Source organism: Pinus tabuliformis, chromosome 6 (assembly GCF_031772625.1).
Source record: "Pinus tabuliformis cultivar Carrire ecotype Pingquan chromosome 6, CPIR1, whole genome shotgun sequence".
In the NCBI taxonomy this organism is placed as follows: domain Eukaryota; kingdom Viridiplantae; phylum Streptophyta; class Pinopsida; order Pinales; family Pinaceae; genus Pinus; species Pinus tabuliformis.
This window is the reverse complement of record NC_142292.1, coordinates 55,663,047-55,688,861: the sequence shown is the minus strand read 5'-3', so window position 1 is coordinate 55,688,861 and position 25,815 is coordinate 55,663,047. Positions and strand designations below refer to the sequence as shown.

Here is a 25,815-nt window from a genome sequence, read left to right as displayed (position 1 = left end):
TCCAAGCCAAGCATCCTCGTATGCGAGCATATCGAAATGCTGTCCTAGATATCTTGAATCTGTTTTCTGAACATACTTTGACATGTGTGCCCCGTATCCAAAATGGTGTTGCGAATGCATTGGCTAAGGAAACAAGTAATCTAAAAATTCCCATGAATTCCAACAATAAGTTTGAGATTTATGTGAAGCACCGTCCTACAGTTCCAGACAATCAAAGATGTTGGCAAGTTTTCCAAGATGACGAAGAAATCAAGGATTTTCTGCAAGTTGAAGGTGAGTTCAAAGACATCTCCATAGATACAGAACCTGAGGAAGTAAATCAAATGGATGTATTGCAACTTAAAGATAATTTCATTCCTAAAGGATTAATTCCTTTGGAGGAGCTGTTCGATCAAGATGATGTGGCCCGCAAACCAACTTTGAGGCCAACGGAAGAAGGTGTTGAAGAAGTGAATGTCGGAAGAGCTGAAAATCCAAAGATGGTGAAGCTATCGAAGGCATTGTCGCCAAAGGTAAAGAAAGAATATATCAGATTTTTGTCTTCGTTTTCTAATGTTTTTGCATGGGATTATTCAGATTTGAAAACTTATGACACAAGTATCATTCAGCATACCATTCCCATAAAGCCAAATCAAAAGCCTTTCCGACAAAAGTTGAGAATAATTAATCCTAAGTTGCTGCCTTTGATTGAGAAAGAGGTTAACAGGTTGTACAAGTCTGGAAGTATAGTGCCAATCAGATTTTCCGACTGGATTTCCAACTTGGTGCCCGTGAGAAAGAAGACCGGTGAGATCCGCTTGTGTATAGACTTCAGAAATCTGAATAAGGTGTCACTAAAGGACAATTATCCGTTGCCCAAGATGGATCATATATTGTAGCGGGTAGTTGGGGCATCTAGGATGTCGTTACTTGATGGGTATTCCGGGTACAATCAGATTTTGGTGCATGAGGATGACCGCGACAAGACTGCATTCACTACTCCATGGGGGACATTTCATTATGCCAAGATGTCGTTTGGATTGAAAAATGCAGGTGCTACCTTTCAGCGGGCGATGGACATGGCCTTTGCTAATGAGAAGGATGTCTTTTTGGTCGTTTATCTTGATGATTTAACTGTGTTTTCTAAATCTGATGAAGAACATTTGTATCATTTAACAATGGTGTTTCAAAAGTGCAGAAAATATGGCATCTCATTAAATCCGAAGAAGAGCCTTTTCGCCATGAGTGAAGGCAAGCTGTTGGGCCACATCATTTCCAAAGATGGCATTCGTATAGATCCTGCACGTGTGGAAGCTATTCAGCAATTAGAGCAGCCCCGAAACAAGAAGGAGATTCAGTCCTTTAATGGCAAGTTGAATTTTCTGCGTCGCTTTATTCTGAATCTTGCCGAACACCTCAGAGAAATCACTAGCATGCTAAAAAAGGACAACCAGCTCAAATGGACCGAAGAGGCGGTAAAGTCTTTCAATTTGGTAAAGTTAATTTTATCTTCAGCCCCAACTCTAATCAGCCCGGATTATACACAAGATTTTATTTTATTTTCATTTGCTTCTGAGCATACGTTGGCAGCTGTGCTAATGCAAAAGAGAGATGGAGTTGAGAAGCCCATTGCTTTTTTCAGTCGTATTATAAGGGACGGAGCGCTGAAGTATAATATCATTGAAAAACAAGCATTGGCACTGGTAAAAGCCTTGAAAGATTTCCGTGTGTACATACTGAATTCTCACATTTTGGCATATGTTCCTAACGCGGCTGTTAAAGATATTTTGGTACAAGCAGAACCAGAAGGAAGGCGGGGTAAGTGGATTGTTGCACTATTAGAATATGATGTGGAAATTAAGCCTACCAAGTTGATCAAGGGTCAAGGTCTCGCTAAATTGATGGTTGAAACAAATCTCCATGTTCTAGACATTAATTTGATTGCTGCCTTATCCGATGAAGATGAGGAGAATTCAGCACTACAGGTATCTGACATCTTTGTTTCTTCTCCTTGGTATGCTGATATTGTATATGTTCTTCAAAATTTGTCTTCACCTCCCGGGATGCCTCGAAACAAAGGTAGGACATTGAAATTAAAAGCTGCCAAATTTTGCATCATCAAATCCGCACTATATTGGAAAGATCCCGGTGGAATATTGCTGAATTGTTTGGTCGAGGAGGAAGCTAAGAGAGCTGTAGAGGATTTCCACAAAGGTGACTATGGGGGCCACTTGTTTTGGAAGACCACGGCAAACAAGATCCTAAGGGCAGGTTTTTATTGGCCTTCACTGTTTTCAGATGTATATAAAGCAGTCAAGAGCTCTCATGAATGTCAAATTTTTCAAGGAAAGCAGAAATTACAGCCATTGCCTCTCAAGCCCATTGAAGTCAGCGCACCATTTCAGCAGTGGGGCTTGGATTTCATTGGCGAAATTCATCCAGCATCTTCCGGACAGCATCGATGGATATTGATAGCCACCTATTACTTCACAAAATGGATTGAAGCCATTCCCACCCGGCAGGCCACGGACTTGGTAATTATTTCTTTCCTTGAAAATAACATATTGTCACGTTTCGGCTGTCCACATAAGTTGATTACAGATAATGCAGCAGCATTTAAATCGAAGAAGATGGTTGATTTTTGCTACAAATATAATATCAGCTTGGGGCATTCGACCGCCTACCATCCGCAAGGAAATGGGCTGGCTGAATCTTCGAATAAATCATTGGTAAACATCATAAATAAATTGCTGGAAATCAATAAGAAGAGCTGGCACAAAAAGTTAGTAAATGCATTATGGGCTGATCATGTAAGTCAGAAAAAGTCAATTGGTATGTCACCTTTTGAACTGGTTTACGGGACAGATGCAATGTTTCCTACTTCACTTAGTATTCTGGTAGCAAAGTTGCTTCAAGAAGCTGGTGGTGAGGAGGATCCCATGCAAAGGCGGATTAGTCAAATGATTCATTTACAGCAGACACGGGAGGAGGTTCTTCACAATACTCTCAAGTTGCAGGAGCGCATAAAGAAAATCTATGACAGGAAAGCAAAACCGGATGATTTCCAAATCGATGCTGTTGTTTTGAGGTGGGATGCCCGAAATGAAGACAAAGGGAAACATGGAAAGTTTGACAACTTGTGGAAAGGTCCCTACAAAATTGCAGCATACCGTGGTCCAAATGCCTTTCTTCTCAAAGAAATGAATGGTGATGATTGTCTCGGAGGGTCGGTCAATGGTCGACTGCTCAAAAGGTACCATGTCTGAGCATTTTCTACTCTAGTCATTATCATTGTAATTACCATTTTACTTTTATTCCACTGCAAGTGTGAACTGATCTTTCATCTTTAGTCTGGGGCCAGCGATGAAGGCTATAATTCTGAAGATGAAGATTAGTTGGTGTGAGTTTGTCATGTTGGTTTTATCAGTCCATTTTATGTCCAAAGTTGAAGTCAGTTTGAGTCAAAATTGGTCCAATTTTCCGTCACTTGTCAAGTTAATAAAGTTGTCCCAGTTTGGGTCAAATATGTAAATAATGACTCCATTGCCCAATGGTTGAAAGGCACTAGTCTGCTCTCCCAGAGGTCTAAGGTTCTTGGCACCTCCAAGGAGCTACCATCCCCATTGGAGCCAATGTTAGAGTCGGTCTAGTAGCCCTCCATCAGCGATCAAAGCTCTTTGCATTTGCATTAGTAGGTGTCTCATCAGTGTCATCTTATTGCATTCCATTAGGCATGCCATAACCCTGATGGAGGAGCTTGTGTCTTTTATTCCCCTCTTGGCACTGCTGGATTAAGTTTGTTTCAGTCAATAAATTCTTTACAGGGTCATTGGTCTTGTCTTGAAGTCAAAGTACTAGGTCTAGGGTTTAGTCCAATTTTGTCTTTTAAGGTCATGTCTTTTAAGGTCAATAAGTGCCCAGCAGGCCAGAGGGATGTCCATCAAAGCATCACTTCAGATGATTTCATATTGTATAGCTAATTTTTACCTTGAGTTCAAAAACCCTGTTTTTGAAGGCAAGGTCATTTTCTCATTTTTGTAAAAATTTGTAAAAAATTCAAATTCTCCAGAAGTTGGCATGCGGCCTTGGTCTCCTTTGCCAAGACTCCTCAGAAGCTATCCCTACAAAATTTTTCAAGAAAAGCATCATTTCAACCAATTTCATGACAAAAAGGAAACCACAAGTCAGTAGTAATTAGTTTTAAAAAGTGTCATTGCATAAACATTATAAAGTGGGTTTGAAGGGAAATTAATTTAAATCAAGCTTATAAAAGCCCCTCTCTCCTCATTTTGCAATTCATTTGCCTCCAAGACTCCAAGAGCAAGTGTGAAAGGCGATTTAGTGTGAAACTGGGCGAATTGAGCGACAGCACCTGCGCGCTACGCATCAGGGCCTGCGCGCTACGCGTCAGGGCAGAAGTTCCAGTGTTAAAAAGCACGGGCGCTACGCGTAGAGCGGGCGCTACGCATCAGAACCCGCGCGCTACGCGTTGGGTTTCACCTACAGCAAATTGCCAACAAGCTTCAAAACGACCTCAAATTTCCTAAATTGTTCAGGTAGGCCTCCAATCATCAATATTTTTTGCTTGCCTAAAGAAAATGAGCATGGAAAATGTGTCAAATACCAGCAAGTGTGAAGTATGATGAAATTCATATATATTATGTTTAAAAATTTCAAATTGCAAGTGAAGCTAGGGCTTTGAGTTTGCTGCCCAAGGTCATCTTTTTCACTCCCTCATTTCCTCACATTCCCATTATCACCTCCCTTGTCATCTTCACCTAATTTCCCTAACAAAAAATCAAAAGCCCTAAAACCCTACCTATCCCTAAAATTCAATAAAATCTCCCTAAACCCTACCTCCTATCAAACCCCTGCAAACTGTGATTATGTGATGGTGTATGTGTCATAATTCCTTCCCTAAATTCCCTTTTATATATATTTTCCCTAAGTCCCCTTAAAAGTCCCCCTCCCTAACATCTCCCTTGTGTTTTTTGTCCCCTTGGAGCAGCATTCAAACAGTCAAAACAGCAGGTCATTTGAGCAGAAGTAGCAGTACATTTCAGCCATTTTTCTCTTGAAATCATGTCAGAAACCGAAACAGACTATGAGCAAAGTGATGATCGTGAGTCAACACCGGAGGTTGAGGTGCCAAGGAGGCCTCATAGGGGTGGTAAGGGTGGTCAGCATGTGAGAGAGGAGCCCACCTCTTTGGCCTATTTGCAAGCTTGTCCACTTGCAGTTACATGTTTCCATCATCAAGCATGGTGAATATTGCGAAAGAATTTCTCAAATTCAGCACCACAGGGAATTGGTCCGCTTGTTTGTATTACATTTGCACAACGGGCATGTGAATCTTGCAGGGGTGGATTTTACATTATCACCTGAGATTGTTGCTCAAGCAACAGGATACCCAATGTTGGAGAAGAGTGGAACAAGCGCCAGCTGTTGGACAGATTTCAGTATGATCCCTACATTAAACCTGCATATATGAGGCACATGACTGGTGTATTTCCTTTCAGATTCTTGAGGGATGAGTATGCACCTTTGATGAGGGTCATCATTCTCTATTTCACCTGTGAGGGCAGATTTTCACGTCTGTATTCGTACCATATCTGCTTGTTGATGCATTTCACACAGGTACGGATGATGAACATTCCTTTCTTCATGTGCCGGAATATTGAGAGGATGGTGCCCTTGGTGCAGAGAAAGAGCCCAACACAGCAACACAGGAGCATTTACCATTATGCTTTGATCAAGATTGTGGTCATGCATCAGTTGGCACAACAGGGTATTCCGTGGGAGGATTTCATCTCTCGAGATTTCTTCACAGTGCCACAGCCACCCCCTGAGGTTGTTCATGAGGAGGGAGGACCTTCACAGCAGTATGACATCCCTGAGCCCAGACATGTCAGCTCCCCTCCATTGGTCACATATCAGAGAGGCCACAGGGCATTATTTGCATCAGCTCGGCGAGTATTTTCTCCACATTAGGTGGAAGGGGTCTCGCCTTCTTCATCAGCACCGTGAGTGTTATCTCCACACCAGGTGGAAGGGGCCTCGTTTCCAACAGCAACACAGGTACAAGAGAGAGGCAAGCAGCCCAAGATTGATGAGGGGCCATCAGGTGATCTAGGCATAGATGTTGTTGACCTCGATATCAGTTCTCCTAACCTAGAGCCAAAGGAGATCATCCAGCAACTGAGGGATGACAATGACTCGTTGCAGCAAAGATTGGAGATGGAAAATTGGACAATCACCTACTTAGAGCAGCGCAACAAGCAACTAGAAGATGAACATACTCTTGATGAGTTGCGGAGGATCCATGAAGACCGCAACTTGGCTCGTAAGAGACCTAGTGATTTGGTACCCATTGAGCGAGAGGCTATGCTTCTCCAGGTCAATGCTCATTTGGAGAGGTTGCTGGCCAAGGCTAACAAAGATAAGGACATGCTCCGGAACATGAAAAATCATTATTGGGCTCGAATGCACGTATGTAAGGCAAAAATGAAGGTGCTCAAAGGACGGTTGGCCAAGGCACTAAAACGAAGAAAAAGGCCCGATCCCCTCCACATCTTGGCTGAGGCTTCCTTGAAGGAGCATGGTGCTAAATGACTTACCTACAGCACAAATTTCAAAAATTTTTGAGCATTTTTGGTCATTTGTGAATTTTTGGGCAAAAAACAGGTTTTCCTCCCCAACGCGTAGCACGCCGCGCGCTACCCTGAAGATGGGCAACTCCATTTCATGAAATCTCAGTATTTTTGCATTTTTCATGCAAAAATACACTTGCTCAGCAATTTCCAAGATATTTCACCAAGTTTTGAGCCTCTAGAAGGTCAAAAAACAAGCAAAAAATGACTTTCTGCCACCTTTTTGACACACAGGAAGCAGTCTTGGGAGATTGCAATTTTGGAGGGGCAAATGGTCACGAAATTCAGAAATTCCACTTGGGTTGGAAAGTAGACATCCAGACCTTTCCAACAAGCCCATTTTTACCTCATTGGGACACCGGGAAGTGCCTCAAAAGCAGGCCCAAAGGCGCGCTACGCGTTGAGAATCAGGGCGCTACGCATCAGGCAATTTTTCCAGAAATGCACCTACAGATTAGCAAAACGCAGTTTTGACTAGGTTTGACTTTTTGGAGTGGATTTTGATCCTCCTTGATGTAAATGATGTAATTTTATGATACTTTGACACTTATTTATCTCTTCTAGAAGATTCATTCATGAAATAGGCAAAAATTTAATGAATGAATTGGTTTCCTAGCTTATAGAGGCAAGTTGTTTTGACTGCCTAGATTTTAGTGCTCAGTTTGGAATTGGTTGAAGCAGCTCCTAGGATAGTGAGCTCGACCCCTAGAGGCAAGGAAAGATGTTAGATTGCCTATATTATGTACTTTCTTGGTCATTTTCATGGTTGGACTCTTGAGGGAGAAAGCTTCTATTGTATTACTCATTGTATCTCTGCAATTTTGGCAAAGGAAGAAAGACCAGGGTTTTGCAGTCCTTTTTTGGATTCCTGTGGTTACATGTATTGATGGTGTGTTTCTCTTTGTACTTGTAAGTTTGTTATGTGAATCATCTTCTTACTTTTCCTTCTGCAAATTAGGCAAATGAAGTGTTAAAGTAGAATTCATGATTGCCATGCTCTGCTTTTAAGTTTGCTTAATATCAATGTTTTCATCTGTTTATGGAGAACTCAAGGTGTTTACTTGCTCTCCTTAGCTCCTCACCAGTCATTCTTGCCCATCTGACTCTTTCAAAGGCATCAATACAGTCTCCTACCTTGCCCCAAAGAACCCCCCGCAAAAACTGTGTCCAATCCCCGCACCCAAAATTGCCTTTCCCCGATTTTCCACCAAAATCCCAAAAATTTCAAATCAAACCTTTTTATCAGTTTACTAGCCTAAAATCAGTGTTCTTTATTGGTTATCTCCGCCCTTTGAAGATCTTTGCTAAGATATACCGGAGAGAGCCCTCTCCTGCCCTGTAGGGCTAGCTACGAGGCTAAGTGGTTTGATGTTGCCTTGGAGTTTTCCTTTCTCAGCCTGAGGTGAAATTTCAAGCACTAACAAGTTCAATATGGATCTTCAAGGTAAAGCATGCAGCAAATGAAAACATAGAAAAGTATAAGGCCAGATTTTTGGCCAAGGAGTACTTTCAAGTTGAGGGGATTGAATATGAGGAGACCTTTGCTCCTGTAGCAAAGTATTCATCCATCATATCAATCTTGCTCTGGTTGCACAGATGGGGTGGAAGATCCACCAGATGGATGTAAAAACAACATTCCCCAGTGGAGTTATTGAGGAGGAGGTGTATATCGAGCAACCAGAAGGCTTTGAGAATTTTGATCAGAAGTCTCATGTGTGCAGACTCAAGCGATTATTCTATGGTCTCAAGAAAGCACCCAGTGCTTGGTACACCAGGATCGACAGCTATCTCAATAGTTTGGGATTCACCAAAAGTGAAGCGGATGCAAACCTCTATCATATCTTGGTAGAAGGTAAATTGTTGATTATTATCTTATATGTTGATGACTTGATTTTAATTGGTGATGAGCAGTTGATCAGATGTTGCAAGGAGGATCTTGTAAGAGATTTTGAAATGAAGGACATGGGTCTGATACACTACTTCCTCGGATTGGAATTATGGCAAGATGATGGGGAATTGTTTGTCTCTTAGGGAAAGTATTCCAACGAGATACTTCAGTGATTATGCATGGACAGTTGCAAACCCATGGAAACACCTCTAGCGACCAACTAGAGGAAAGAGGATGCCACTTCAGGTGAGGAAGTGGATGCTATTGTTTATTGGTAGTTGGTGGGTTCACTAATGTATCTTGTGAACACATGACTAGATATGTTCTATGCAGTCAACCAACTGAGCCAAGCTATGGTTAGGCCAACCAAATTATTTTGGAGGGCAGCTAAGCATGTTCTACGGTACCTCAAAGGCACTACCCAGTTTGGAATATGGTACAGATGGACAAAGGGAGTGAAGCTATGTGGCTTCATAGATGCAGATTGGGCAGGGATTCCATCAGACTGAAAGAGTACATCAAGTGGAATTTTTAGTGTTGGGTGCACAATAGTTTCTTAGTATAGTAGGAAACAAAGATCTATGGCACTCAGCTCGACAGAAGCATTATACATGGTTACAATTCAAGCAGCATGTGAGGTGATCTGGATGAGAAATATACTTGTTGGATTGTTTGGTCATATGATGGATCCAATTGTGATCTACTATGATAATCAAAGTTGCATCAATCTCTCTGAAAATCTTGTTTTTCATGATCGATCCAAGCATATAGATATCTGATATCACCATTTACGGGATTGTGTGCAGAGGTAGATAATGTTGTTGCAGTACATTCTGAAAAAGGAACAAGATGCTGACATTTTGACAAAGGTCTTGTCACGAGGGAAGTTCGAGTTCCACAAGTGAAGGATAGGGGTGGTTGATAATCCCTTTCTTGGCAAGAGGGAGTGTCAAAAAATGCAGCAAGAAATTATCAATTTGATTTTTCCTTGATGAAATTGAGAAAATTCGGATTTCCACATAAATTGACAATTTGGATGATATTAACTTGTGTGAAACAGCTTGTGTCACCCAGTTTACTCAGTAAATTCGAGTTGGAGGAGTTAGAGTTCAGTTTTGCATGTGTGATTACTAATTTGTAGCAGTCAAGGTTAGTTATCTCAGGTTGTTTTCAGTCAAACTAGTTCCAAATTTTGGAGGAACTAGTGGAAGGTCAATTAAGCAGTGGGACTTCAGTCAAACTCAGTGATCATCCAGTTCACTGATCAATTGACCCAAAATAGGTAGTGCATGGATATAATTCGAGTTACCTAGTTGTGGTGGAGATTCCAAGGCAAGGTAACATCAACTGTAGACTAGTCTTGAGTGTACATGGGTTGCATGCAGTCAGATGATCAACCTAAAGGAATTGCGCAATTCAATTAAGGGAATTGCGTAAATAATAGGGGCTAATTCCTCAAGGAACAACACAAGGAAATATGAGCTCAAATCGAGGAAAATTTTGATTAAGTCTGGGTCAGAGACCTTCAGTGAGCAGAGAGATAGGTTGTGTACATGCAGGGTGAGAAACAATTGTAATACATCTCTATTTCATTTGATTAATGCAAGAGGCATTGGGGTTTTTAGCAGATTTTTTTCCCTAAATAAAAAAGATACTTGTTCCATGTGTGTTATTCCTTCTTGCATGTCTGAAATTTTTGTTTTAAATTGTGAATTAATTTCTGCATAGTAGTGTAGATCTATGTCTTGTGATTTAGATTAAAAATTCATGAATAGTTGCAAATATACAATCTAATTTCTACACAATTATGTGGACTTTTTCAAAATATGACTGAAATTTCCATAACTTTCAAATAAAGAAAAACATAATAATTAAACTACAACATATTTATTAGTGTATAGGTTCCTTAATACACTGCACTATATATACTCAAAATAAAATTTAAACAAGTGCAAATCTAATAATAGAAATATAAACCTGAAAACAAAACAATACCATTTTATACCCATTCAAAGGTGGCAAGAGCTATTTCCAAATCTATTGATCCATTAATGCTCTCCCTTACAGTATTGATCCCTCATCCTTACGTCATCTTACTGTAGCCGCCGTCGCCGTCCCTCACAGTACCCATCATACATGCATGCATGCTATGGAATGCTACTCCCAAAAAAATTCGGTGACCCGCCTGATCGATGTTTCTGCCCGTTTGCGTGGTTCGAATTGATGCCTGCCCACCTCCACTGCAGCTCGCTCTATTAATGGCCTTTGATCAAGGGTACTTATTCACACGCAAAATCAGTTGGGGATTAAAAACTATTGAGAGGTTCTCGTTGTCAGATTTGAATGCGTCACATTGCACCGCACAGGATATTTGAATACTGGAAAAGATTTATAAGAGATTTGTGAGTCCGGCTTTCGGATTTCGCAGATTGCGTCAAGATTTTTGCCTGCAATAGTTCGACTTCCGTCTAGACGTTCTTTGAATTTTTTGTGCAATTTTTAGCGATAAATTTGATTTGTGAACTCGTTTTTACTCGGTTGCCACCACGGATTATTGCTTCCGACAGGTACTTTCATTCCACGTTTAGCTTAAATTTTCGGATATTAAAAATTTTATTTTTTCTTTCGCCAAATTTTGGCTTGATCGTTACACCGGTTGTTGCGGATAGTTTTGGCTAACTGTTCTTTGTAGTTATTCTTGCAATTTTCAGCCAAAATTTTGATTCATGAATTCATTTTTCCTGGTTTGCTTCAATGGATTATTGCTTATGGCAGGTATTCCACTTCAATTTAAGCTCAAATCTTTGGATATTAAAGATTTTCTTTGCTCTGTAGCTTGAGTTGTAAAAAAAATTGTTGATCCCTACACCGGTCGATGTGGATGGTTTTAGCTAACTCATCTTTAAAGTTTTGGCTTTGAAATTGTGCATTTAACCTTAATACCAAACAATTTTGAAGAGTATAACAGAAACTACAATTTGTGAAGTTATTCTGGATTTCGGACATCCAGTTCGTGTATTGACATGTATGGCGAACTTTTCTTCTTGGAAGAATAATGCATTCAAATGATCTGAGTGTCAATTGGTTCTTTGAGAACAAGCAGAGCGGCTCTGCTTTTCTTAATTTAAAGTACAATAAAGAGATATAATAATGTACTGATTCTAACAGTTGCTCCTCCCATAGGTTGGTAAATAGGTGTAATTTTAAACTATTAAAACTCCAGGCAGTGAGAGGATGTTGTTTTGTGTTTCTTGATTTTCACCAGGTGATAAGAGCTTCCGTATTTGCTTTCAATTCATTGGACGGTTGATATCATTTGATCAAGAAGCACAACCGTTATATGAGCACAAGAAGTTTGCTCCGTTGAGCTTCATCTAAATTCAAATAATACCTATCCCATACTAACCTACGCTTTAGTTCCATAGATACCTACTGTAAATGAAGTAAACTTAAATCAGTGCCTAACGAAAAGTAGAGTTTTCAATTTTCGACTGCGTGCTTCAAGCAGTGAACTCTCCTTCTGATCACTGTTACATAGAACAATTCTCGTAGTGATTACGCAAAGTTTAAACACCCTTTTGCTGCAGTACGCACTGCAACTGTGAATTCCATGGCTATATTAGTTCATTTAAGCCTTAAAATGATGCATATTTTTAGGATTTACAAGCTTTAAAGAATCACTGGTCCTGTTCACAGCAAAGGACGTGTGTTTTTTCCTTCAATTAGCCATGGCCATTGTTCATTTTCTGGATTTCTCTTTCTGGTAAAGAGGTCATTAGATCACCTTTTGCCCCTCCAAGAATCGCAGTTAACAAATAATTAAATATTATTAAGAAGTTATAACATTAAATAAAAAGTGATTAATAATTCTAATTTCGTATTCAAAATATACGATAAGTGTAACCTCAAATATTATGATGAAAAATCGTAAAGTTTAGAGCCTAAAGTCGGAGTAAGAACACGCCTTCAATTTTTATTCGGAGCACCAACTTGAGCATGAAGGCCTGAAGGCTAAGATTACTGTTAACGATCAGACGAATCCTAAATATTTGTTTGAGTAAGAAGATGGTAATTTATTTTTTGGATGAGATTAACTTTGGTTTAAATTTTTTCTAAGTGATTGGAGGTAATGCTGGTAATAATCTTGGGTTTTAGTGACAATCTGAATGAATGAACCTCTGTTATCTGGTTGGGATTCTGGCCGATTAGAAATTCCCACCCTTCAATTATTATATATAAATTTTTAAATAATAGAAAGATTTAAGAACATTTTATTCTATTCCAGTTTTTAAAATTTTAGTGTTTAAAATGGATTTACAAGTAATTTCTTCAAGTGAAAATTTCTTTGATACACTCTCTTGTCTGGGATTTGGAAATTTTTTACTCGAGTCATGAAACTCTTTCCTTAACCAACAAAGTTGTTTAATGGCCCTCTTCTAGAGGCAATTCCACTCCAAAAATCTAGCAAACAAGGGTGTCACCTTGAGGGGGTTTAAATTAATATTTTAATTAAGTAATTTGGTTTTGTTCACCTTGAGGATTTTTTATAGACATATATTTTGATTTAAATTGTAGGGAAATAAGGATTTTTTTAACAAAAACTAATGGATATTTAATTTAAGTAAATATTTAATATATTTTTATTTTCATTTTTTTATTGTGTATAGTTAACTTAAATATTTAATTATTATCTATTTTCAAATAATAAAAAAATTTAATTTATTAAATTATAAAAGAATATATTTTTAGCCCTATATTTTTAAAAAGTTGATAGTTATGGTTAACCACAAAGAAATAGATATGAATATTGATTTTTACTTTAAAGTGTATTTATGATGTTTTTAACAACACTATTGATTACATATTCATTTATAAGGAAGAAATGGAGGAAAATAGACATGAATGGGAGGTAATTATCAAAGGCACCAAGCAAGTGTTCACTTGTCTTGTTGGTGGCTGTGTGGGGATCTTGAGTCGATCTAAGCTATTTGGCCTTAATCACCATCGTGCTATCACGCACAATCTCCCACCAATTCCTCCACGTCAAAGAGGTCGAGTAAGAGATGCAAATGCTAAATGGGCTGTCAAATCAACAAGTGCAGTTAAAAGGCAAAATGCAAAAATACAATATGATTTAGATGCAAGGTTATGTCGTGCATGACAACAAGCATATAAAAGATTTGTCAATGAAGAAATTCTTTCAGCTATAAGTATTTATTAGTATTTATTTGTATATGTTTTTTATTAATATGAATTTATTGTTGTGGACTAAATTCATTGAAACTTGTTTTCACAGTCAGTTGTTACATTTGATCAGCTTAATGATACTTCAAAGCAAAAAATTTGTGAAAAAAATTCAACGTTGGGATCAGAGTCTACCTCATAGACGTATGGAAACAATGAAGTGCATGGATATTGCTTTAAAAGAGAAAGTAAGGATTGAGGTTCCTGATGAGGTGGGGGAAGAAGGATTAGATGGGCACAGCCACATATTAAACTTTGATGAAACTAATCATGACAATGACAACACAGTTGAGTCCATTTTTTTGCTTATATTAATTTTTTAGACATTTTAACATTAAATAATATTTATATTTATTATAATTGTATACTAATTTCTCTTTTTTATTGATATGCATAGCCTAATCAACAAAATTCCCTAAATTCAAGCTACCAACTATTACGATGCTCGCCTAGATTTCAAGGTTTTCAAGGGGTTATTGGGCCAGTAAGTTTTTAATCCATATAACCTATTCCACAAAAAACATTAATATATAAATTGTTATGTTTTACCATAATGATGGGATGAGAAATGGATGTTCTATATTCTATATTATTATCCTTGATTTGTTTTGATTATATGTGTGTGTGTGTGTGTGTGTGTTATTTCTTATTTATGGTGCAGGTGTTCCCTTTGGAACCATTGCAATCAATGAAAACCCCTGAAGATTGTCGAAGCCTTAAGAAGAATGGAAATGAAATGGTTCAAATGCTACAACCATCTTCACATCCAATGTCACAATGCAAAGTAGGATTATATTTATTTATACTCTTATAATTCTGTTATGAAACCAGCTCACAAAAAGATAGAAAAGAGAGATCCACGCCTTAGAATTCAGCCTCTTCGAGGGGGCAACCTCCTTTACATTACATAAATGAGTAATTCATCCATGATCAAATGAAAAAACCTCCTTTCTATATATAGGAGTCTAAGGAGTCACAATATAACCCAACCGACCTAATAATAATAATATAAAGCCACAAAAATAACAATAGAGGGATTCTATGCAGCACAGTAATAACAATATGGGAATAATAGGGGCACAACAATATTAATAAGGGGTAATGGGGTAATCACTAGTATTATAGGGACCCAACATGCCCCTCTCCTTCAAAAAAGTGTTGTCCTCAATGCTTGAGTAGTTCTGGATACTTCTATATAAAATTCTCATCCTCCCATGTGGAATCTTCAGCGGATAAGTTCTTCCACTTGATAAGATACTCTGAAATTGATCGATTTCGTAGCTGTCGAGTTCTTGTTTATGTGACTACTTCCGGTTCCAATATAATTTTTCCTTCCTTGTCAAGTTCTGGCAATATTGTTTGAACTGGGAGCTTGTCGCCTATAACCTTCTTTAAACATGAAACATGGAAAACTGGGTGCAATCGAGAAGCTGCAGGAAGCTCCAATTTGTATGCCATAGTACCAATCTTTTGCAACACCTTGTATGGAGAATAATACTTTGGTGATAATTTATTATCCTTCTTAGCTTTCTTGAGGGACATTTTCTTATATGGTTGTAGCCGTAGGAATACCCAATCACCTACATCAAAACTTCTTTCGCTGCGATGTTGATTTGCCTGTTGTTTCATTCTATTCTGTGCCAACACGAGGTTATCCTTTAAGAGTTGGAGGACTTGTTGTTGATGTTCGATGTGATGTTCCATTGCCTGAACCTTAGAATTTTCTCTTAAATATGATGTGATGGATGGTGGCTGATACCCATAAAGTGCCATAAATGGGGTCATTTTTGTTGCTGTATGGAAGGAAGTGTTATACCACCATTTAGCCAGAGGTAACCATTTGACCCATTGTGTCTGTTTATCAGATATAAAGCAACAATGATATCCTTCCAAACATTTGTTTACTATCTCAGTTTGCCCATCAGATTGAGGATGATAAGATGAGATATGAGCTAACTGAGTACCAAGACAAGAAAATAATTTTGTCCAAAAATTTCCAGTGAAAATGGTATCTCTGTCACTTACAATAATCTTTGGGTTTCCATGTAGCTTTTGAATTGTTTCCATAAATGCAGTAGAAACTGTACTGGCTTTAAATGGATGTGATAATGCACAAAAGTGTGCATACTTGGTAAGTTTGTCAACTACCACCATGATGACACTCTTTCCCTTAGACTTGGGTAAACCTGTGATAAAATCCATTGAAACCTCCTCCCAACGTTGGCTTGGAATGGATAAAGGTTGTAATAGACCCGGTGTCTTAATTGTTTCAACTTTATTTTGTTGGAAAACCAAACATTCCGCCACAAACTTTTGAATATCTGATTTAAGGCCATCCCAAAAAAATTCCTTCTTAACCCTGTGGTAAGTTTTTAAAAATACTGAGTGCCCTCCTAAGGGAGAAGTGTGCAATTCCATAAGAATCTTTTGTTTTAGCTGGGAATTCTTAAAGAGGTATAAGCGATCTTTGTACCATAACGAATCATTTTGCCAGCTAAATGTATCAAACGTACTGGAATCTTGTTGTAACTTTCGAATAAGTGCCCACACTTCTTCGTCATTCTTCCATTCCTCCCTTGCTTCGTTTATCCAATCTGGTTGGATAATAGAAATGGCGCACAACAATGCTTCCACATCCTCATCCTTTCTTGAGAGTGCATCTGCCACCACATTTTGCTTCCCTTTTTTGTAGATGATTTCAAAGTCATAACCCAACATCTTTGTGACCCACTTTTGTTGCTCTTCAGAGGATAATCTTTTTTCTAAAAAGTATTTAAGGCTATCATGATCTGTTTTTACCTTGAAGTGTCTTCCCATTAGGTAGGGTCGCCATTTCTTAAGTGCATGGAGTATTGCCAACATTTCCTTCTCATAAATAGCTTTGTTTAAAAACTTTCCCTTGATTGAACGACTTTCAAAAGCAATGGGTCTTTCATCTTGCATTAGAACAACACCAATTCCATTTCCTGAAGCATCACATTCCACAATAAAGGTTTTTGTGAAGTCCGGTGTAGCTAAGACCGGTGCTTGGCACATTGCCTCTTTAAGATGTTCGAAGGCCTTTGTTGCTTCTGGAGTCCATGAAAATGCATCTTTCTTCAATAATGTTGTTAGAGGTGCTGCTATTCTCCCATAATTCTTAACAAACTTGCGATAATACCCTGTCAACCCGAGAAATCCTCGCAGATGCTTTATGGATGTGGGGATTTTCCATTCCTTAATGGCTTTAATTTTGCTAGGGTCTACCTTAACCCCTTCATGAGATACAATATGACCCAGATATTCCACCTCTTGGACTCCAAAGAAACATTTGGATGTTTTTGCATATAATTGTTTTTCCTCCAATAGTTGTAGCACCCTGTCAACATGTTCAACATGATCCTTCCAAGACTTGCTGTAGATTAGTATATCATCAAAAAATACTAACACAAATTTTCTAAGGAATGGTTTGAAAATTGAATTCATCAAACTTTGAAATGTTGAAGGTGCATTGGTAAGGCCAAAAGGCATGACCAAAAATTCATAATGACCCTCATGAGTTCTAAATGTTGTTTTTGGAATGTCTTCAGTCTTCATTCTGATTTGATGATATCCTGAACGAAGATCCAACTTGGTGAAGTAAATTGATCCATGCAATTCATCCAGTAATTCATCAATGACAGGAATGGGAAACTTATCTTTAATAGTGAGCTTGTTGAGCTCCCTATAATCCAGACACATGTGCCATGATCCATCCTTCTTGTGCACCAATACTACTGGAGCAGAGAAAGAACTTTGACTCGGTTGAATTATACCAGCCTCTAGCATTTCTACAACCATACGTTCAATTTCACTCTTTTGGGCATAGGGATATCTATACGGCCTGATGTTTGGAGGAACACTTCCTGGAATCAGATGAATAGCATGATCATGATCACGCATAGGTGGGAGACCTTTGGGAGTCTCAAATACCTTGGAATGATTGTCCATGACTTTTTTGAGATCTGGAGAAATAGATGATTCCGATGTGGAAACATCTAGCGAACATAATTGTGCAACCTCTTTGTTCCTTTTTTAGAAGCTTTGTCATACCATTAGAGCTGATTATCTTTCCTCGTTTCTGTGCAATACCCCTTAATTCAACTTTCTTTCCTTCCGTAGAAAATTTGATGAAAAGTTCTTGAAAATTAAAAGCTATTGTACCCAAGGATTGTAGCCATTAGACTCATAGTACAACATCAGCACCTCCCATTGGAATGGAAAGCATTGGGCTAGTCAATACATATTCTCCCATGGATAGCTTAATATTATGGCACTTTCCAGAGCAATTTATTGTTCCTCCATTTGCAACCATCACTTGACACTTTGGTGCTGGATATAATAAGCAATTCAATTCTTTTGCTACCTTACAATGAATAAAATTGTGGGTACTTCCTGAATCAATCAACACTATTACCTTTTCTTCTTGATTTTTCCTTCTATCTTGATGGTTTGAGGAGTGGTAATTCCCGCCAATGCATTACAAGATATGGTCGGATTCATTTCTTCTTTATCTAGGCTTTTTTCTTGGAGTATATCCTCTTCTTTTGACCTTTCTTGCTCCTTTTCTTCTTCCTCTTCACAATCTATGTAGAATAATTTCTTCTCAAGGCACTTATGACCTTTAGTGTATTTGCTATCACAACTGTAACAAAGCCCTTTTGCTCTTTTTTCTTCCAATTGTTGTGGTGTCAACCTTATAGGTTGTGGAAGACTAGGGGCAACAACACTTCTGTCTTTATAGTTGTGAGTGGTATGCTTCCTGGTTGCCATAATTTTGCTTTCCATTTTTCTTGCTAACCTAAATGCCTTCTCTAATGAATCAGGTTCCCAAAGGCGAACATCATGTTGGATATTATCCTTTAAAGACCTTATGAACACATCAATCCTATTCTCCTCTGGAATATTTTTACCCTTATGTTTAATTTTTGGAACTCCTCAATGTGCTCCATTATTGAACCCTTTTGTTTGAGACTTATCAATTGGCTAAAGAAAGTGTTGCCTTTTGTATCCTCATAATGTGCTATCAATTCTTCCGTAAAAATTGCCCAAGTGATAAATTGTTTATGAGAGAAAAGCCATTGATACCATACAAATTGATTTGGTTCCAAATATAAAGTTGCAATACATACCTTTTGTGTGTTTTGCACATTATTGAGATCAAAAAATTGCTCCATCTGTAATATCCATGTTGCGGGATCCTTGCCATCAAACTTTCTCATCTCGATTTTTGGAATATGGTGGGTCTTCGATCCAACATTAGAATCTATGAAATCATGATTAACATTTCTTTTGTTCTCATCATGAGTTTCCTTTACTACCCTTTCACCATTAGTAAGCATTTCTTGTAGAAACTTTGTTAAATTTGTCTTCAAATTTATCTTCAAATCTTCCATGCCTGTCTTCAAATCTTCCATGTTTGTCTTCAAATCTATCTTCAAATCATCCATCTTAGCTTCCACGTCAATCATCTTAGCTTCTACGCCTTTCTTTAAACAATCCATCTTAGCTTCTACACCTTTCTTTAAACCATCCATCTTAGCTTCTACATCTTTCTTTAAACCATCCATCTTAGATTCTGTTCCTTTTTGTGCTAGGGACAGTTGTTGCACTTGGTCTTGTAATTTTGATATATCATGTTGCATTTCTTCCTCTTCTTCATGAGTCATGCTAGAGAATTCAGGTTCCTTACTAGGTGTTTGCATTTTCTTTCCTTGGGGCATCAGTTACCGATAATAATGCTCTACTATTCCCTTTGAATTCCTTCAAAATAAATTTCAAACCAATCTTAAGCAAAAATTTAAAAGAATCTACACACCTTTTTTTACTCTGTAGGAGCTCGATATTGCCTCTGATGTATCTCTGTACATTCAAATCATCCAGTCCTGAAATTGTGACCTACAATAGCTCTCTTTGTCCTCTTTCCAATGCCACCAGTCTGATCCAAATTGGATTCTCCAAGGAAGAGTTATGCAAAATCTCCCACAGTGACCTGATTATAGACTAGTTCAGTAGAGTGAACTTGTACGACGTGCCACGAGTCACTGTTTCAACCTTTGGCTCTGCAAAATATATACAAGAAACTACAGTCCGTCCTCTTTCTATACCTTTTTACAAAATTTCAATCTGATGCTCAGAGAGAAAGTTATGACGATTTTCCCCAGGTCACTTGTTTGGAATGTAATTCAGAAGTCTACAAAAAGACCAACTTCCTCAGATCATATTTCCACAAATATAGCACGAAAAGCTCTGAAATTCGGATCCGAGCTTCAGTGCGATGCCTTTTTTTTTTTTAGCTTCTGAAACGTCACAGAAAAAAAGTTATAGCGAAAATTCCACGATCACCTGTTTGGAGCAGCGAAACCCTAGAATCCAAAGCTCTCATACCAAATGTTATGAAACCATCTCACAAAAAGATAGAAAAGAGAGATCCATGCCTTAGAATTCAACCTCTTCGAGGGGGCAACCTCCTTTACATTACATAAATGAGCAATTCATCCATGATCAAATGACAAAACCTCCTTCCTATATATAGGAGTCTAAGGAGTCACAATATAACCCAGCCGACCTAACAATAATAATATAAAGCCACAAAAATAACAATAGAGGGATTCTATGGGGCACAGTAATAACAATATGGGGATAATAGGGGCACAACAATATTAATAAGGGGTACAATTACAATAGTAATGGGGTAATCACTAGTATTATAGGGACCCAACAAATTCTATCATATTTTTACATTTAATTCTATTTGAGTCATATACTTATATCTATGTATAATCTAATGTTCAGAGTAATGAATATACATCTCCTAAAACACCTTTGCACATGTATGATGGTGGACATGATAGTCAACAAAAATCACATTCTCCTCAACCATTGCGACATTCATCTAGACTTCAAGATAATTTAAGAGAGGTAAGTTATATACCATATATCTTAGCTCATAATAACATTGACATATTTTTTTATGACTAGTTAATGCATTGTCTTTTCATATTTGTTACATGTTCCCCATATTTTCATTATATCTATATGGATTTTGATATTTATTGATAGCTAGTTAATGCATTGTCTTTTCATATTCGTTACATGGTCCCCATATTTTCATTATATCTATGTGGATTTTGATATTTATTGATAATGTTTTAATTTCCACAGAAAACAAAAAAGATAAATGTTGATGCTATGGTTAAAAGGACCAAAATCATGCCAAAGGACTTGAAAGCACGTGGGTTCAAGTCACACAAACAATACATAGAGCATATATGTTCAATTAGCATTGCTCTCACTAAACCCACTAGGTTGCTACTTTGAAGCCTAAACATTCCAACAAGTTTAAATGACTTAGGCTACAATAATAGAACTTTAGCCATTGTTTTGTCTATAAAGGGGCTACAAGGACAGTTTCAATATATTAACTTTATTTTATTTTATTTTAAATGTTTTGAATACCAATACTTTTGGCACCTAAAACACGAAAGATACATTTTGTTTAATGAGAACTCATTTTATTTAGATATATAAAGTATGAGTTTTTGTTTGTGGAATATTACATGTGCTCCCTCCAACTAGGCATATATCTTTATCATTTTTTAACATCAAAAGTTTTGACAAAATCTTGCTAAATTTGATCTTGGGTTAAGTAAAATTTGTTTTATAACAAATGTTATTTAAAAGGTTATCAATCTTTGGAATATTATATATAGTTTAGTCACATTTTTGTTGGTATTTCTATGCAGTATGGATGGGTAGAAATCTATGATATTCAAGATAGAATTTGATTCATTGAAGAGGTAGTGATAAAAGATGCAAAAAGATATGACTTTTATTTACGAAATATTATATGCAATTCATGTATTTAAAGATGCATATATTTCTTGAATGCATTACTTTACATAAAAAAGGTCAATAATTGTTCAATTAAATTTATATGTTAATACGTGAAAATTATAAAATTTCCTTATAATTATGATTATAAAGAAAAAAATGTATCCATTTTTTTACTTATTTGAATGTAAACTTTATATATAACAATGATTGTTATTTTTTTTCAAAAGTGTTATAAATAAAATGAAATATCATCTTTAGAAATTTCATATGAATTGAATTTCATCTTAAACCTTCTATTAAATAGAAATTTTTAATATTTTTATGTTTATATTAAGTTTTTTATTATGTTGTTTTATTCCAACATATAAAGATGAATCATTTTAGAATAATTTTGGTAGTTTATCGTTACCACTCCAACTAAATACAACCAAGTAGATTTTTTTTTAATCTAAATACTTACATATCAAACCAAATTAAAAATTGATAAATAAATAGGAATATATAAATGTATAATATTATACTATAAAATTTATATAATGGTAATTATTGTTAAAACCTTAATGAATTACACAATTACATCCCTATTATCAATATTTTTATTAATATAAAGTATGTATATGCATAGTTAATAATTTATTATTTATTGATGATGATGATGATGATGGTTAACGTCCGTTGAGACCAAATAATGGTCTATCGGACCTAAAGAAACAAATTATCTATTTTGATTTAAGATTTTATTCCTATGCTCAAAAAGCTTGGAGAGAAGCCTCCCGAGCTCACTATAATTTTGACATTGTAAAAGGCTAGGAAGGTCAGTATTGTAACAAAGATTGTGAAACTGAGATCTAATGTGGTTATACGTGGGGCACTCTAAGAGGAAGTGGTTTTCATCCTCGATGTTCCTATTCTCACATATATGGCAGATCCTTTCCGTCCATGGTGTTTTAGGAATTGCCCAACGACCTGTTTCACTATGGAGCTCATGAGAATTCGTTCTAATCTTTGCTATATTAATTTTCTTCTTTGAGTTAGTTAAAATAGAGAGATACTTTTGATCTTCTAGGGTGGGGTTGATGACCTTCTTATAATAACTTAATTTTCTTTTAGCCGCTAAGTCTTTTTCACCCCACATTTTTCTTTGAACTTAGAAGTAACAATATCTTTAATGTTATTTATGTTTTTCAATGCATCATTTTCGTTGATCTCCCAATAGTTTAACCAGGCCCTTGTGTCTTTATGCCACCCTCGATTGAGCCTTAGGTGGTTTTGGCTAGAATTTAAAGCTAGCTTAGGAAGTCTATGATCGTCTATGTTATTGATTTTGCGCTTGTACAACAGAAACCTAAGCATAGCTAGGCTCTCAATAGGGGAAATATCTGCTTCTATAAGGAGAATAGGATAGGGTGTATTACTTTTAATTTTCAGGTTATAAGTTTTTTTTTTTTTTTTTGTAAGCAATTTTCAGGTTATAAGTTATAAAACGCTTCTGGATTTGCTCAATCTTTCTCCATGATTCTCTGGAGATGCTGCAACCCCAAACCTCACAGCCATATAAGATAACAGGAGTGACTAAAGTTTCAAAGAGGAACTTCTTTTTATCCCACATTACAAGGTTTGCTATTTTACAATTATTTTCAAGACCAAAGTAAGCTTTCCACCCCCCATTAATCCTTTTCTCAATGCTATGGTTCCAGTTGAGCTTGTGATGAATATCAATTCCTAGGTACTTGTAAGAATACACTTCCTCCAAGTTATTATTGTCATACATAAAATTAGCGTAAGTGTCCTTCTTGGATTTGATAATCATAACTTTTGTTTTGTCAATGTTAATAGTCATACCCATGGTAGAGCAGAAATCCTTAAGAAGCCTGAGTTGCTTATTAAGATCAGATGGGCACCTTGCTAAAAGAACAATATCGTCAGCATAAAGAAGAAGGATGACGACTATCCCAACTAAGATCGTGCCATCACATCGTGCTTCTTCTAAATAGCCTTCGAGCTTATCAATGTAAATGCCAAATAGGGTAGGGGAGAGGGGGCAACCTTGTTTAACTCCGATGTTACACTTAATATCTTATTATCAATATATTATTAAATATAAATACATTTTTATTATAATGTTAATATATAAAGGGAATATATGAAGTAATCATGTGAGTGTTGAAAAAATTGATATAAATTCATTCTATTTATATAATTTTTTATGGGAGGAATATCTTCCAAATCCATTCAAAAGAACAAGAAATATTCATCATATAAATGCTTAGTAAGAAAAAATTATATGAATGAATTTAACCATTCACCATATAGCTATAACAAACCATTTATACATAAATGTATAATATTATACTATAAATTTTATATAATGGTAATTATTGTTAAAACATTAATGAATTACACAATTACGTCCCTATTATCAATATTTTTATTAATATAAAGTATGTGTATGCCTAGTTAATAATTTATTATTTATTATCAATATATTACCAAATAAATTTTTATTATAATGTTAATATATAAAGGGAATATATGGAGTAATCATGTGAGTGTTGAAAAACTTGATATAAATTCATTCTATTTATATAATTTTTTATGGGGGAAATATCTTCCAAATCCATTCAAAAAAACAAGAAATATTCATCATATAAATGCTTAGTAAGAAACAATTATATGGAATGAATTTAACCATTCACCATATAGATATAACAAATCACTTATATAAGATTTTACCTATTCTCAAAAAATCATAGTAGATCAAATAACAAATCCTAGTGAACCAAAATAGTGCATATATTACTGAAATGCTGACATTGAAATTCGAACAAGAATGAAATTTCAAAAAAAAAATCATTCCATTTCATTGGAAAATTGTTTAAAAAATAATAATTTTAATGTGTGTAGGCCTTGAAGCTATTCTCTCCTAAGTTTTTTGCCTGCTTCCCTAAAACATATACACATTGTCAAATGGTTGACTCCATCATCCATAAAATATAGAGTCTCATAAATTGTAGGGCAAAGATTCATTTCTATTTAAATTTTAAAAGAGTCTCATAAATTGTAGGGCAAAGATTCATTTCTATTTAAATTTTAAAAGAGTCTCATAAATTGTAGGGCAAAGATTCATTTCTATTTAAATTTTAAAAGTCTCAAAGAAATTGTGGGGTGGAGATTCATTTCTAAATAAATTTTAAAAATAGCATGGTTCTTTATACTCAATTTTCAAAGTTTTTATTAAATTATATTTTAAAATTTCTTCCAAATTTAAAATAAAAATTTATTATAAAACTATTTTTTCTAGCCTTTTTTAACCTTTTAATAATTTAATTTTTAAAGACTCTTTGGGAGAGCTCAATTGAAGTTTTGGGTTCAAATATTGTGCTATCGGCGGATTGGGGTGAGAAGTTGGACATGATGAAAATATAATCCAACCAAGCTTACCAAAAAAAATTGTAAAATTTTAATTTTAATTTATATAAATTTGTATGGAATTATTATATATAATAATTATTTTCATCTATCCAATATTATACATTTAAAATTTGTAATAAAAATTATATATAAATATAAAATAAAAATTATATAATCAAACTTATATAATTAATATAATATATATAACTTACAATTAAATCAAACATATATAAAATTTAAGATATGTTATTAATTTTAATTTAGATATTATATATAACCAAAATTATGTACTTTAAATAAAATCTACTTTTGCATCTCTTAAATAATATATAATATTAAAATAAAAATTACTATTCATATTATTTATTAAAATGAATATTCCAAAATACGTATATTAGATTATTTATTGATTTCAATACAAATATTATATGGTGTTGATGTTCAATTTAAAAATAAAATAGAGAAATTTTATTTAATTTATGCTTTAAAGTTTTTAACATTCTTCTCAACTTTTAAAAACATTTTAACTATTTATTCATTATAATGATTATGGAATTTTAATTAAGCTTTGTGTATATTTAGATGAAAGTCTTGTATATAGACATGGTTTTTATTTTTGAAATATTGTATATAATATATGTATTTGATGCAGGAGCATCCGACCAGGCATTGGCTTAGTGACTTGTTTTTAAGAGTTGCCATCTGACCACCCTTAATCAAAAGTCAAAGTCAAAGCTATGGAGGAGGAGATGTGGACAATCATGTAAACCGGGAGCAAATTTCTGTTAA

At 35.8% G+C, this 25,815-nt stretch overlaps 1 long non-coding RNA gene across 1 annotated transcript; it reads left to right on the top strand.

Moving 5' to 3' along the window:
• Nucleotides 1-14,158: 14,158 nt before the first annotated feature.
• LOC149257196 (uncharacterized) lies at nt 14,159-21,044 on the top strand. Its single transcript, XR_016245925.1, has 4 exons — nt 14,159-14,245; nt 14,423-14,545; nt 20,634-20,700; nt 20,944-21,044. It is a non-coding gene; the product is annotated as an uncharacterized LOC149257196 (long non-coding RNA).
• Nucleotides 21,045-25,815: the final 4,771 nt, after the last annotated feature.